The 16,730-nt window shown below is 39.4% G+C and overlaps 1 long non-coding RNA gene across 1 annotated transcript in view; it reads right to left on the bottom strand.

Annotated features, from left to right (window-relative positions):
* Positions 1 to 15,530: 15,530 nt before the first annotated feature.
* The window catches only part of LOC125782318 (uncharacterized), a 79,202-nt gene continuing 78,002 nt past the window's right edge, over positions 15,531 to 16,730 (bottom strand). Inside the window, exon 4 of the long non-coding RNA XR_007424937.1 lies at positions 15,531 to 16,531. This is a non-coding gene — a long non-coding RNA (uncharacterized LOC125782318). The remainder of the gene's footprint in view (positions 16,532 to 16,730) is intronic.

Below are 16,730 nucleotides of genomic sequence, written 5' to 3'. Positions count from 1 at the left end.
AAAAATTCAATATCAATATATTTCAAAATATTATAGGCAAAGCCATGTATTGTGGGTGTTGTTGGCAGTTTTTCTGTGGTTTGCTATTGCTTATATGGATAGAGAAATAGTATCAACTAAAATCAAGAATGTATTATGTTACACATTTTTGGACTTATTATCCAACCCTAATAGCAAATAAACAGCAAAAATATATTCTCTGCACCCGATTCAGCTTCAGCTCAAACTTTTCCTATACCTCTTTCAAACATGCACCATTCAACCTCATTCTAATAACCCCTCTACCCTATTCTGCCCCATGTCATTCTGTTACATTCCACAATATTCTGTTCCATTCCAGCCTGTGGTTTCTCATTTGGCCCGATTTTGGTTCAATTCCACATTTTTTATTGTGACTCATATGCCACATATGTCTAAACAATCTGCACTGTGTAACTGATGCACATACGCAGAATAGCTTCACATGAAGTTTTGGTTTCATCCTAATAATTTATTACTATTAAGGAACTTCAGTAAAAGCTGGGGTTATCGCTGAAATGTGTTTTTTAAAGTTTGCAGAAAAAAGGGCCACGTTATTTATTCACACCAACTGTGGCCGCATACAGCCTTTCCACTGGAAACACATAAGGTTCGCGACACAAGCCTTATTATTGTAACAGAGACATCACACCAACTACTCACTGCTGTCATTCATTTTCCATTCTACTTTTTCATTACCCTTTAAACTTTTTTCCTTCTCTATATCGTAAAAGTCGCATGAATTTCAATATGGCTCTTTACACTGAGCTTTATTGCTGCTTTTTTAATATCACATATGATAGTGGTCCAAATCTAAATGTCAAATTTAGTATGCTTTTTTGGCATTCATGCTTTCACACAAATTACACATGATGAAAAATTTGGCTTTGGGCCACTTTTACCTCCTGTGTCAAGGTAGCATAAGTCCTCAAACCCCAAAATCCAAGATCCAGCACTGTCTAATTCTATTTCATCTATCTACCCATCTATCAATCCATCCATCCATCTTCTTTTCTGATTCCTCCTGGCACAAGGCAGGAGTACCCCTGGAATAGTGCACTAGTCCATCAGAAGCTCCATTCTATCCCATTTCAGATTTTCCACTCCATTTTAACCACCTGAATGGGGCAAATGACTTATAAGCAGATTCATGACCAGGTGTGGTTGTTCTCTTATTCATTCATAACTTATTAAATAGATAAATACACTGGAGTTGATTCTAGTTTAAATTTGCTTTAGAAAGCACTGATATGGCCATCATTTAGGGAGACATGAGACATTTTTGAAGTGGCCAAATCAGCAATTTAATATACTTATAAAAAAAGATATGAAGTGGTGAGCTTCTGTGGAAGACCACTGAATCCAGCCCATGTAGATGATGAGAGATGAGAGATTTGTTTTTGTCCTTGATGAAGAAAACCTTCTTTCAAATATCTAGTCAAGTGTAGTACTCTGAAGGAGATATACCTATACAAAAATGTTTACCATAAGACGTAAACCAAACCACTACAAATACTTAAGAATAGACAGACCAGATCTAAGTGCTAGAAAATACATAAAGAAGTCTGTATGGCTACTAACAGAACTGGGTCTCTGTTTCTTGATGATGTGACGGCTGATAGAAGTAGCCGAATTAACTTTGAATTGTATAGAGACTGCCTATATTAGGTCCAATTCTATAAATTTTCTTGAGATTTATTTCCATTTTTCCCATTTGCCAGGTAGCCAGCGTGCTCGGACGAAAGTGCAGCGGCTCGGTCCCAATACCTCAGCTCACAAATGCCTTGTGCGGATTGCTGACAGCAAGCTGCAAGACCGGGATTCGAACCAACAATCTCCCAATCATACTGGCAGCACTTTAGACCGCTGGACTACTTGGCGCCCCTTAAAAACTGAAAAATTTAAGCCCAAGAAATGGAATGTTCCTAAATGGTGAGAGTCAGTCTGCTAAGCCCCATTTTTTTTAACTTAAAGACTATTTGACGTATTTGCGTAGCAAGCAAACAGACGCAAAAATTGTGCAGGGACTTTGCTTAACATGTTGCACACATGGAAGTTGAGTGACCCCTCTGGCCGAAGGCAGTACAATGCCTGTTATTGGTCAAATAAAACCCCAGAAAATGTGTCAGTTTGTAAATTTGTGAAGTTGTGTTTGACTTCACGCTATGTTTGGAATTATTTTTTGTTTAGTAATTTTATTAGATTGTTTATTTATTATTCTTAATTTCCAATTCACTGAGATGGTGAACTTTGTCATCAACCAAATACTTGACTGCATATTCAAAACTCTTGAGCTGCTCATAAAGCTGAAACATGTGATGAGCTGAATAAGAGTATTTAGCTTCAGTACTCACACAAAGTAAATGGGAAACAGGAGACAAGAGAAGCTTTCAAGAGAATTATTCTCGTTTTACAGCCCAAGTTTTTGCAGGAGGCCAAGTAAAAAAAAAAAAAAAGGCTAAATTCACAATCTCTCCAACACCTCCACTCCGAAGGTCCTGGCAAGGACGTCTATTGTATGAAAAATTGAACAGAAACAAGCTGTTCCATCCTCCACTCACTCCGTCTCATCTTCGAAAAAGGAGAAGGGAAACAGACTAGGATCACCTCATCCACGCCACAGACTCTATCCATCATTTCTGACTCGTCAGATCCACCTCAGAGCAGCAGACGGCCAAAAAGGCTAAAGGGGTTATTCAGAGTCAAACACTGCTCTTCATCATTCACTTCAACCTGCCTCACCTCTTTAATCTGATCTCATTTACGTTTTTTTCATCTGCAGTGTTTAACCAATGTTTTGTTTTTATTTAACAGAAATGTCTGTGGCTATCTGAACATCACAAGGCTGGAGTCCAGTTTTATGCCACACAGCAGAAGACAATGGTGAACATCACTGTGGAGTCTCAAAGAAAACACTCGCAAAATTAAATCTTTTTTTTTTATTCATATTAATTTTAACTTTTTTTCCCATTCCCTCCACAATTTACACGGCCAAATTACCCAACGCACTACTTAAGATCCCCCCTATCAGTAGTGATGCCCCAACACCAAAAGAGTGAAGACTAGCACATGCCTCCTCAGATACATGTGAAGCCAGACTCCGCATCTTTCATACTGCTTCTGATGCAGCATTGTGAGTAGCATCACAGTGTGCTCGGATGAATAGCACAGCAACTCGGTTCCTATACATAAGCTCACAGACGCCCTGTGCTGATTGACATCACCCTTTGGAGTGATGTGGGGAGAGGGTGCCCACCCAGAGAGAGCAAGGCCAATTGTGCTCTCACAGGCCTTCGGTAGCTAATGGCACGCTATTTATCATTTATCATAATATTGAGTTGCTTGTTTGGTACGCACTTTCGCACTTCTCTATTAGGTTTGAAACAAACTAGCAGGTGTGAAAGCTAGAATGCTGGCAGCCAGGCTTAAGATGGTGTTAGCATGCTGGTGACTGGGCTCATCTAACATCACTAACACTGCACTACAATGCCAGCAATCAGACTCATCCTACATGTTAAAGAAGTGGCTAATGTTTACAAACATTCTGATTTGGTCGGCTGAGTGGTCTGAAGGTAGTCGTGAGTGGCCAGTCTCCTTCAGACCTGCCAGAAAGAGAGTAAACCTCTCCTGCTTTAAAGAGTTTGACTCCTGCAGTAATTCAGAGTGAAGGACTGAGAAGTTGGTTTGGAAACACAGACAGAAATGTCCTGTTGGAGCTTCACGCTTCAGCGGGCGTGGAGTAGATTAGAACGAAGAGCTCAAAGTGCTTCTGTGCTTGTGGGAAACGTAGGAGAGCAGAGTAAAACAGCACGCAACACACCCTGAATACTAGAACTGGGAAGAAAAGACAGAGTTTGACCCCTATTAAAACCCAGCTTAAGAGATGCTTTTGCTGGTAGCTGGTTTCAGATCAGGTCTTTGACAGCGAAGGTGAAGGAGGTGATGGAAAAGCTGGTCATCCAGACAAAAACACAACCTATACTGATTCTATATAGGGTTTGGAGTACAATTAAACAATGGGGGAGGTGCAGTCACAATTCAAAATGAACAAATTGAATTTCTCACTTTAAAATACTGCTTGTCTGACTTTTAAGGCAGGAAAGTAATAAAACACCCTTTGATTGAATTCAGGCATGTTTCTGACTACTTCCCTTTCCATAAAAAGCATGGCTAGTGCATTCAAATGTATTTTTTTCCACTTTACGACTGAGAAACATCTCCCACATCTAAGCGCTGTGGTAGGGATGTGGGATTGGCTGGTAGCTAGCATGATGCTAAGGTAGTGCTAACTGATTAACTGTGAAATTAGGGCAGAACTGTGAGACCAGCCACATCCAAAAACAGCAGTTGTCTCATAATTATAACAAGATGCTTCCTGTTCCTGATTTAAGTGTAAAACAATTGTAACTGGTATAACAGGTCCACTCTGATGTGGAGTGGTGTGGAGCACTAGAACCTAGTATGATGCAGTACAACATGGTAACCAGTAGCTAGTAAGTGCTAGTCAATAAGAGTGATCTGGAGCAATTTTTAAATCATTTTAAATCATTTTTAAAAAATTGCCCAAAAATAGGTTTTGCTGTGTAAAACTAAATTTGACACTGATTAAACTGTCCCAAACCATCACAGCAAGTTTAGACAGTTTAACACTGGTTGAATGTGCTAGAAACACTTTTCTCCTTGTCACCCTTTGGTGGGATATCGCGTGATCACCCTAATGAAGAAACCACCAATCATAGTTGTAGAGCTGCTAACCTTCAAACTCAAAGAAAAACACACCCTGTGCTGCTCAATTTCTAAGGTGGTTAACCAGTATAACCAGGATATAAACAGCTCTGGAAAAATTAAGAGACCACTTCGGTTTCTGCTATTTATAGGTACAGTTTAAGTAAAAGTTTATTCTATAAACTGCGGATAACATTTCTCCCAAATTCCAAATGAAAATAATGTCATTTAAATGAGAAAATGAGAAATGGCTGAATAACAAAAATGATGCAGAGCTTTCAGACCTCAAATAATGCAAAGAAAACAAGTTCATATTCACAGAGTTTTAAAGAGTTCATAAATTAAAAAATCAATATTTGGTGGAATAATCCTGGTTTTTATTCACATTTTAATGCATTTTGGCATGTTCTCCTCCACCAGTCTTACACGCTGCTTTTGGATAACTTTATGCCACTTCTGGTGCAAAAACTCAAGCAGTTCAGCTTGGTTTGATGACTTGTGATCATCCATCTTCCTCTTGATTATATTCCAGAGGTTTTTAATTTGGTAAAATCAAAGACACTCTTCCTTGTGGTGGTCTCTTATCTGTATATTTATGATTTATTGATAAATACTTTTGTAGCCATAACATTTGCACTGCTTTCCAAATATTAAGTATGCCACCCCGACTGTTCTGATCATTTAAGGCATGGACTTCACTAGACCTCTGATGGTGTCCTGTGGTATTTGGCACCAAGAGGTTAGCAGCAGTTACTTTAAGCCCTGCAAGTTGTGAGTTGGGTCCTCTGTAGATTTCATTAGTGGCCCCTACAGTAGGTGTTGTTTAATTATTAAGCATTTTTGGTAGGAATATATACGCTGCATACCAGAAAAATGATGTTTTTGAGATGTTCTGACCGAGTCGCACTGCCATCACAATCTGGCCCTTGTCAAAGTGCATCAGACTGACTGCTGTCTAACTGCCTAACACTCTTCAAAACACCTTTAAATGCACCAGCTATAGCTTATAGCTTATTTACTTACTTACTTAGCTTTGATACAAAGAGTTCAAACAGCCATGGTTCCACATTCACATTACTAAATGCACCTGTACATCTCTCTCTCTCACACACACACACACACACACACACACATACACACAGCTGTGTGATCACTGCAGTGTTTCAGAGCAGGTCAGAAAGGCCTTCAGTAGCACACATTCTTACAGAGGTCAGCAACAAGGACAGAGGTCACAGGTCAGAATGAGGAACGAATCCACTGACCACGGATGACCCTCCAAACCAGACAATCCTCAAAACATTCTCACACACCCACACACACACACTCACACATCTGGCCTTGATTGGAGAAGAGGCGGGTGTTCGTGAGGGTCAAATTCCAGCCTGATTATTTGTTTGTCCTTGATTAAGCCCGCCCCCTCCAGTCCCTGTCATTAGGGTGATTGACAGCTCTGAACCTGATGAGTAACATCTCTGCAGTCACAGCTCCAGTTCACTGTGAGGAAATGTGGGGTCAGAAGGAAGGTGCTGAACTTACGACATCTTCATTATTTTTTTCATTGCTGTCATAATTAATGGCGGCAATATGTTCTTGTAAATAACCTTTTAATTAATTATTTAAAGATCATTAACATGAGTGGTTTGAAAGCCTTTACATTTTTAGGCCAATTTTACACATAAAAGTCTGGACCAAAGTACGAAGGTTTAGTAATTGCATTAAGACCAATACTGTGTCTGGACCTCATCAGCTACATAGACTCTGTCTCCCTGTACTGTAGGAAATATTCCTAATCAGATTACTGCAGTTGAATGCAGCAGAATGGCCGTAACAGATTACAGGTTCTTTGCCTTCTTTCAGTATCTACCGGGTAACGTTAGCCCACCTAAACTTCCTGTTATTGGTTCATAGGTCAGAAACAAAAAAGGTATTTTCTCACTATGACCCAGACCAAGACCACCAGTTTTGTTCAGACCAAATTTTAATAGTTTAGTCCGGCCGTGGTTTGCTGCACCTTTCAGACCTGCTATTTTGATGGTTGAAGGTCTAGGCCAAATATGGGAGAATTAAGGCTTCTCTAACTGTCTTAATAAAGAATTGTTTAGTGAGTGTTTCAAGTGGGTGGATTAAGTACTACATTTTCCATTCACTAAAACCTAAAATCTAGTTAAAGAACAATTTAGTGGGTTATTTAATAACCTTTCATACTTGTATCCTTATCCCATGTTCCAAGGGAACATGGTTAAAATCATCTCCTTAAGTAATGAGACAACTCTTCCTTTCTTTTAATTTTTCCATTCCAGTATTTAGATCATGCAGCCACCTCAGGTCCAAGAATGTAGCTGCTGCACCATTTAAGGTGTAATGGGAAATTTAGCTAACTATCTACTAAGACATACGTCTAGCGATTTTCAATGCTTGTTATGGGGCGAGGGGTGAAATTTGGATTGGACCTACCTTGCGATGGTGAAAGAGGACATTTGAATATTTGGTTAAAGAACCTTTCAGTAAGTTGTTAAATAACCTTTCATATGCTAGTAAATGACCTTTTAATGGATGAATCATTAAATGGGAGGGTAAAGACCTTTTTAATGGATGGTTGTGTTTGTAAATGAGGTGTGAGCACAAAGAACCTCCCTAGGGAGGTTAGGCAAGAACCATTCAGGAACCTATATTTTAATAAGCGTACTGTATGTAGATTCTATATACTGCAGTTCTTTGATCTGTCTTGTGTTATAGAGAACCATTTTTTTTTCGATATTAAGAAACATCTAAGCGGGACCAGTTGTCCTGGTTCTACAGAGAAACACTGTCTTTACCAAATTCTCACATTCACACCTTAAATTCTCACATACCTCTTCTTTCGTGTTATGTGTGTGTCTGTGATATAGACTGTGTACTCCTCGCTGCTTGTTAGTGCTGCATTCTTCAAGCCACCAAATGTAAATGACTCCCTGGGCCAGTAAATAATTGAGCTGGAGAGCAGCTTCAAAGAGCAGGAGCAGCTGCTTGCACCTCCGGGGAGGTTCTGCTAGAGGAATGGATTAATAAGGCGTGCGTGTGGAGATGCAGACGGACACGACGAGGAAGAAACCGAGGAGTAAAAATGCTGATCACCTCCTGACAGCCTGGCCGTGGCTCAGAGGGTGGTAGGAGGTAAACACCAAAACATCAGAGCCTGAAAAAACAGAGGAAACATCTGAGGATATGCCAGACACTCTGCAGGAACCATGCTGACTAACTGATGATCTGAAGTGAAGCTGGACCTGAGCAAGATGGAAGGGTTAAGATTCAGTGGGATTACTGGCAGTAACCATGCCTGGATGTGTCTGAGCTTAAGTTATTCCGATTTATAACTAAATATTGTTAACTGATTGATTGATTGATTGATTGAAGCCCCCTTATTTGTATTAAAATTATAATATTGTTTTACATATTTCTATATGTAACTTTCTATATGTAAAAGAGGTAACTCTTGGGCTTTCTTTCCTGGGTGGTCCTGATGAGAGCCAGTTTCATCATTACGTTGGATGGTCTTTTGACTGCACTTAAGGATACTCTTAAGGTTCTTAAAATGTTTGCAATTGTTACGCCCTCGCTATGTTTTCCTGTGTTTTCCCCATTTCCTAGTGTGTTTCTCTTGTACTTTTCCATTACGTGTGTGTAATTTGTAGCTCCGCCCCTTGTTACCTGTTTCCCCAGGTGTTCATTGTTTCATGTTTAGTATAAATAGTACTTGTTAGTCTTCGTTTGGGGGCGGTCTTTGCACCTTCCCACGTTTGTTTGTCTCATCACGCTATTTGCTATTGTCTTATGTCTTACCCGCTTAAACGTCCGCCTCCCTTCTGCTCACACGTTACAGAAAGACCGACCGCCATGGACGTTTATGCGGGACACCCTTGGGTTGGATCCGGGCTGGCCATCCGTCATGCCCCCTTTGGGACCTCGGCGCAGGAAAACCCGAGGCATCGAGGCCGGAGAAGGCCTCGGGCTAGGCGTTCTAAGAGGTCCCAAAATTCGGAGGATTTTCTTGGGGGGGGGGGCTAACTGTTGGGGCTATCGGCCTCGGGGGACACGAGGCGGGCAGAAACGCAGGCTGTGAGGATCCCTACTTCTGGGATTACGTGGACCGCCAGTGTCTACTGTCCGAGTCGCCGCACCGCCAGCTCCTGCTGCCCGAGTCGCCGTGCCGCCAGCTCCAGCTGCCCGAGATGCCGCACCGCCAGCTCCTGCTGCCCGAGTCGCCGCACCGCCAGCTCCTGCTGCCCGAGACGCCGCACCGCCGGCAGCTCCTGCTGGCCGAGTCGCTGCGCCTCCAGCTTCTGCTGCCCAAGCCGTCGCGTCGCCAGCGAGGCCCGTCACCACACCCACGCCTATCCCGGCACCCAGGACTAAGTTTCGCCCCAAGCCCCGTGTGCCCAGGTCTGCCCCAAGGCCCCCGGACTCCAGCCCTAGAACTGTGCCCAGGCTGGCCCCACGGACCACACCTCAGACTTTAGCCAGTCCTGGGCATCCCCAAGTGGTTCTGGTCCCCATGTCACTTCCAGTTCTGGTCCCCGTGTCTGTCTATGTTCCAGTTCCTGTCTTGTCTGGTTTTTCTGTGCCTGTTCCTGTCACCGTCTTCGTGTCTGTTCCTGTTAATGTTTTTGTTCCCGTTCCCATGTCTAGTCCTGTCCAGTCACCCGTCATGTCTCACGTCCAGTCATCGTCCCCTGTCCAGTTTCCTGTCCAGTCTCCTGTCTCGCCCAATGTCCAGTCTCCAGTCACGTCCCCGGTTCAGTCTCCTTTCTCTGTCCAGTCTCCTGTCAGGTCTTCAGTCCAGTCTCCAGTTCTGCCCCATGTTAAGTCTCAGGTCTCGTCTCTTGTGTTTCCCGGCCTCTCCCCGCCGCCGGCCCCCGGGGTTCGTTCTTACGCGCCTCGGGAGCTGCGCGTTTAGGGAGGGGCTTCTGTTACGCCCTTGCTATGTTTTCCTGTGTTTTCCCTGTTTCCTAGTGTGTTTCTCTTGTACTTTTCCATTACGTGTGTGTAATTTGTAGCTCCGCCCCTTGTTACCTGTTTCCCCAGGTGTTCATTGTTTCATGTTTAGTATAAATAGTACTTGTTAGTCTTCGTTTGGGGGCGGTCTTTGCACCTTCCCACGTTTGTTTGTCTCATCACGCTATTTGCTATTGTTTTGCCACGCCACGTCACGTTTGTTTATTTCATGTTTCTGTATTTACTCGTTCTTGTTTATTTCTTGTCACGTTTATTTCCTGTTTGTTTCTTTGTTTGTTTTGTATATATATATTTACGTAGTTATCCCTGTATATATCCCTAGCCGTGTTTAGTTATATTCTGTTTATCGTTACTCCTTGTTTGTTTGTTTATGTATATATTTATATTCGTCATTCCCCTATTTGTTTATTTGTTTTTGTTATTTAATAAAGTCTTATGTCTTACCCGCTTAAACGTCCGCCTCCCTTCTGCTCACGCGTTACAGCAATTGGTTGTCCTTCATTTCTTAAAGTAATTTTTTCTTTACTTAGTTGAGTAGTTCTTGCCATAATATGGATTAGTACATTACTCAAATAGGACTATTCACTGTATAGTAACTACCTCTTCACAACTTTACAACTGATGCTCTCAAACACATTAGGAGAGCAAGAAATTCAAGTAATTAATTCCAGGTGACTCTACCTCATTAGGCTGACTGAGAAAATCCAGCCAAGATGGGCAAAACTGTCATCTAAGCAAGAGGTGTTTTCTAAAATATAAAACATATTCTGGTTTGTTGAACAATTGTTTGTTTACTTCACAATTCCTAAATTTTCTTCATAGTTTGGATGCATTTAGTATTAATCTAAAATACACAATATTTTTTTTAAATAATGAAAAACCACTGAATGTAAGCTATGTACATTTTATTTTAAATAGGTACTGTATATATCTGTTATTTGTACAGATATAAGTAAATGTATCTAATAAAGGTCAATCCATTGTCAGATGATTTCACTTGTATTTCAGTAAATACATATTTTCTTCCCTATTCACTTTCATTGGATAAAATTACTTAAAACATGAAAAAAAACTGTAAAACTAACAAATATGCTAAAATATTCTACCACAAATTCTATATTAAAATATTAGAAATATAAGACATTTAGAATAGACCCCGGGTTATTTCAGTTGCTAATATTTTAGTTATTTGAAGTGAAAGAGAAAAAATATTCATTCTCATAACTGTGTAATTTTGACTTGTGTGTAATAGAGCAGGTGTACTTTAACGTTTTATGTAGTTTTATCAGCTGTATTACACTTTGTCTCATGTTACATTTGCGTTTTTGTTATTACATTTATATTATACAATTATCTGAAATTATACCTTTTCACAGCACTAAATATCTATGTGTAGTGAGTCAGCAGATTTTCGGTGATACCTCATTAAACTGTAACAGTCTGAATCCCCCCTCACACACACACACACACACACACACACACACACACACACAGATCAATAACACACATACAGCCCAACATCAACAAGGCATTAAGGAGCTCCATGCAGTAATGAGGCCTAATTAAGAGCCAGAGATCTCTAAATAGATCTGAACAGAGACGATGCTGCCACAGACAGATCAATAACTCTGATTAGGGTGGACTGGATAACCAGGATATTTGGGGAAAACATTATGATGTAAACTGAGGTGGAGCTACAGTCTCTCATTGGGGTCAACAATAATAATAATAATTAAAAACACACTCTAAATGTAGGTATTGTAATATAAACTGAGGTGGAGCTAAAGTCTCTCATTAAAGGGAATACTAATTAATAACACACTCTAAATTTAGGTATTGTGATATAAACTGAGGCACAGCTACAGTCTCTCATTAGAGTAAATAATAATTAATTAAATACACACTCTAAATTTAGGTATTGTGATATAAACTGAGGCACAGCTACAGTCTCTCATTAGAGTAAATAATAATTAATTAAATACACACTCTAAATGTAGGTATTGTGATATAAACTGAGGCAGAGCTACAGTCTCTCATTAGAGTAAATAATAATTAATTAAATACACACTCTAAATGTAGGTATTGTGATATAAACTGATACGGAGCTACGCTCTCTTATTAGGATCAATATTAATTACTAAAACTCTAAATGTAGGTATTGTGATGTAAACTGAGGAGGATCTACATTCTCTGATTAGGCTCAATATTAATAATGTAGGTATTGTGATATAAACTGAGCAGCAGCTACAGTTTAAAAGAGTCCACACACAGATCTGCTCTACATTCCAGGAATGTCTGTGCTGGCTGTATTTTCTTTGGAATGACATTAGCGTAACACAAACCGCATGTATGTTAATTACTGACTGGCATTAACGAGCACAGAGCCAAAGGCACTGCGTTTAATCGGACTCTGAAATTACACTCTAATCACGCTCAATTTCAGCCACAACTGAAGACCACTAATGAGGCCAATTCAACAGTCAGCTCTGGAGTTTACTTCTATCAAAGTGCCGTAAATACAGTTAAAGAGTGCTCTCTTTCTTTTTCTCTCTCTCTCTGTCCCTCTTTTTTCAGTCTGATTATTACGCAACACAACATGCCAGATATCTTGGCATGCAGTTATTCTGAGATAATCTATATCATGCAGATACAACGTTCATGTGGCCACATACCAAAGAAGAGGTGATCTTCAGAGGTCTTGTAGAGGCCATGCCTAAACCTACACAACTGCATAGATATTCTATAGCAGATACATTCTTTTTTGTGGTGCTGTGTATGCGTGTAGCTCTCAAGCAAGGTTTAGTAGAGCAGTAAGAGTAAAGTTCCAGAGTTGGTCTGTAGAACAGGGCTGTGTGTGGGAGGACAGCAGTACAATCAGAACCAGCAGAGTCTGTAGGAGTGTAGGAGAGTGTTTCTGAGTTGGGAGGACTGGTCTAGAGTGGAACTGTAAGTTTGGGAACGCTTGGGGACTAACAAATAAAGTGATGAGAGAGCCACTGTGGGGGAAAAAAAAAAAAAAAAAAACATAGCGCCAAACAGAACAAAAGACTTACAGTACATTCTAGACTTTATATATATAAAAAAAATTGTAGGTCATAGAAGGTACATATTTGCTCTGCACAGTGATTAATGTTACTATGTACAGTGTGATCCACACCATAATATTTTCTTATTTGAACTTTGTGGTATGTCACTGAAATCTGTTTGGGTTGTAGCCTCCATTTCCACACTCAGGGTTGTCAGGTATAGACAACAGCATAAAAACAGAGTACTGCAGCCAAGGAAGGGGTCAAGTGTGTTATTTTTCTGCTGAACAGGTAATCACTAAGCTTCAGTAAGGTTGCTAACCATAGCAAGTTAATTTACCACCACCACTAGCGTAGTAGAGACAGGCATTTTAGACACTAAATCGGTTATATATTTCCTGATCAGCTCTCAGAGCAAGACTTGTAATTACTTGCCACTGTGTGCCAATCTGACCAGCTGGGTGAATCTTGTCACATCGCTTCCTTCGCTTGGTTTGTTATGATGCCAAATGAACAGCACCAAAATTTGTTCAGAAACAGACAGAGGTCCATTTTCTCAGTCAGCCTCGGTTTGCTTGTGTGATGTGTTCATAAGGCAGGGTTCACACTTACTCTTACAGGCCACAACATAAATTCCAACACTGGAATGGGACCAATTTGAGGTCAGACAGTGTGACTGTGACAGCGTGTGTGCTCTTCATGTTTCTTATATTCATCCTGGAAATATTTAACAATATTCCTTCTTCCGATTTTCTCATCGCTGAAGGACTATCAGACAGGAATTAGAGTTCCATCACTCTTATTACAGCCTGAACATCCCTTTGGTCTATTTATTGTCTGCATTAAAAACATATTTAAATTCCTGCTATCACCTCCATTACGGGGGGCTCTGAGTGGGCCGACCCTTGGCTTCAAACAGCCGCTGGAAAGAAACGTTATTTACCCGTTTAAACGCTGCGACAGATTTCAATTAAAGCACAGCAGCCCTTTCTGCTGAGGCTAAATGGATTTAGCGCTCTGCACAAACACACACTGAGCTGGGAGGGTCCCTTCACACACATACACACACACACACTTGCACACACTCACTCACACCTACAACAGAACCATACATGGTTCATGAGGTTAGACTACATTATTCACAAAAACATACAGCAGAGTGTTATATAGTGAGATACACACTCCTTCATTTACTCATTCAGTCGCTCCTCCTCACAATTACAGGAGATACGTATGTACATCAGCTGCATAGCTAGTGAGTCATTTATTCATGACTCACTCATTCATTCACCTAATCAATCAGTTATACATCTACTCGTTCATTAAATAATTTATCCACTTTTTTAAATCTTATATTTATGTTTAATGCATGCATTCATATTTTCACTCATTCATCCACTTTTTTTTACTCATTCGCTCATTTATTCATCTGCTCATCATTTACTCATTAATTTAATCAAATACTAATTTTCTGACATGCTCAGTCACCTACTAATTCAGTTATTTACTTATTAACCCTTATGCGTTTTAATTCATTCATCCATTAACCCATATACTCACATATTAAAAAAATATAGTTACTCATTTAATTATCTACTCATTAATTAATTCATACATTCATTCATCTTTTCCGTTATGAATGATCAGTTATGTATTCAATCACTAATTTGTTTTATTAATGTATTTATCTGCTATCCCATTCATTCATTCATTCATTCATTCATTCATACATACTCAGTAACCTACTCACCAAATCATGTAATCAAAATCCACATAGGCATTCATTAGTTATTTCATTCATTCATCCGTTGACTTGCAAATTGTTCTTCTTGTTCATCTCTTTTATCCATCTACTTCTTTACTCATTAATTTACCCATTTATGTATAAAATAACTCACTCGTTCATATATGCACTTACTATTAATAAATATAAATACTCTCTTTTTAATAACTCTACTCTTATACATATACATGTCCAATTCTTTAATCTACTCACTCATTTCATTTGTTCATTAACTCCTTTTTGTCTATTCATTCATTAATGTTTAAACTGATTTTATTATCTATATACTTGTTCAGTCCCGGGTATGGTAGAGCTGGTGTTACAATACACTCTCCTAAAACCTCTTAAGCAAGTTAAGCAGTGAAACCACCTAACAAATAGAACTATTTAATTTATTTGATTAATGTGTCTCCTAAATGACTTAAATCCAAACTAGTTTTAATTTTAGTTTTGTCTGTTTTTCTTCACCCAGACTTTTTTTTTTCCTTTTTTTTTTTTAAGCTTTCATTAAATCTTTCATTGATTCAGTCTTTTTTTTGCCTCTCTGCACTCTGTGTCTCCTTCAGGAAATCTGTCTCTGAATCTGTCGGTGGTGTTTTCTGTGCTGTCACTCAGAGGGAGTAAATGAAGGAGAGCTGATGTGAAACACAGTCTGTGTGAAGCTGTATGGAGATAAATGACATAGTTCACATCCTCACTTACAGACAACCTCTCTCTAACAACTCTATAGAACAGGAACACATTATACCCGAGAGCAGACTCATTACACGCTCACGTACGAACAGTGCTATGTGATTCTGCTTCGGAAGGAAGACGTCTGAGTAAAGAGCTACAGTTCTCCAATTTGTTGACAGTTGAGCTTTCTAGGTTCGGCCTACAAATGTGTTATTAAATAGATACAAGTCTTAAAAATGTCTAAATGTAGGTATTGTGATATACACTGTCACTTATTAGGGTGAATAATAATGAATACGTTTTGTATTTAATACAGTTTGTATGGGGTTTTATCAGGGTTGAGTAAAGCTGGAAATGACAGATCTATTAGCATTGGCTTATGTTAGCATTGTTAGCCAAACTTGCTAATATCATCGCACTATGCAGTATATTGTACATCCAAACATCCAACGAATAGAGGTTAGGCAGTACTGTATACAGAGTTATAGTTTCTGTAGTCATTGTTCATATATTAGCGATAACAAAACAAAAATGAGAATAGAAAAAAGATCAAATATAGCAAAAAAATAGACAAATATTAAGGAACAACAACAAATAAAGCAGAACAGCTATGAAAAAGAATAGAGAAAAAATATATTTTTGCTTTGTATGTGAAAATCAATAGAGAGTAAAGAGAGAAAAGAGGTAAAGAATGTGAGGGAATAAAGATAAGTATCTGCCCAATCTGTGTATATATGTCTGTATTGGAAAGAAGTGTAGAATATATGGTAACACTTTACAATAAGGGTACATTAATTAGCAGTACTTACTATAGAACGTCCTAACTAATTATTAATTGACATTAGTTAAGACAACCGAATATAACCATAATGTTAACCATTACAGAAGCAACGTTAAATAATGTCTTAAATAATATACATTATATTCATATAGTTCATTCAGACATTAGTTTACCATTTAACAATATGTATTACTTTCATAAATACTGTTATTTGCGACCCTTATTGTAAAGTGTTACCAAATAAACTATATAATACTGCTGCTTTTAATAATACTGTGTGATACAGCCATCTTGGATTCTGATCTCAGGGTTGGTGAGGCTTTCCAGACCTTTAGAATAAGAAATCTAACTTATAGGATCGATCCAAGTAAAATTTCCTACATCTGAGCTCAAATGGGCGCCACAGTTCAGGCATTTACAGCGTTTCAGAACTTCTGCAGAATTTCTAAATTTCTGTCAATCAAACTGCAACTCTCCCTCCATCTGCAATTCCAATTGTTCCAGTCCAGCCAAGCAGATCCACCCCAGCACCTGACAGAGGAAGAGAGAGAGAGGGTTTGTGTGTGTGTGTGTGTGTGAGAGAGAGAGAGAAAGAGAGAGAGAGAGAGATTGACAGACAAAATTCTTGTAGGTGTAGAGCTCATGTTTAATTCTATTCGCAACCTTTTCCCACCGAAAACCTCCACCTGCCACAAACCACCTCTCTTCCACTCTCTGCACTTATTCTCTC

Source organism: Astyanax mexicanus, chromosome 16 (assembly GCF_023375975.1).
Source record: "Astyanax mexicanus isolate ESR-SI-001 chromosome 16, AstMex3_surface, whole genome shotgun sequence".
Lineage (NCBI taxonomy): Eukaryota > Metazoa > Chordata > Actinopteri > Characiformes > Acestrorhamphidae > Astyanax > Astyanax mexicanus.
Note: the sequence above shows the minus strand (reverse complement) of the source record. Positions and strands in the feature narration are given on the sequence as shown.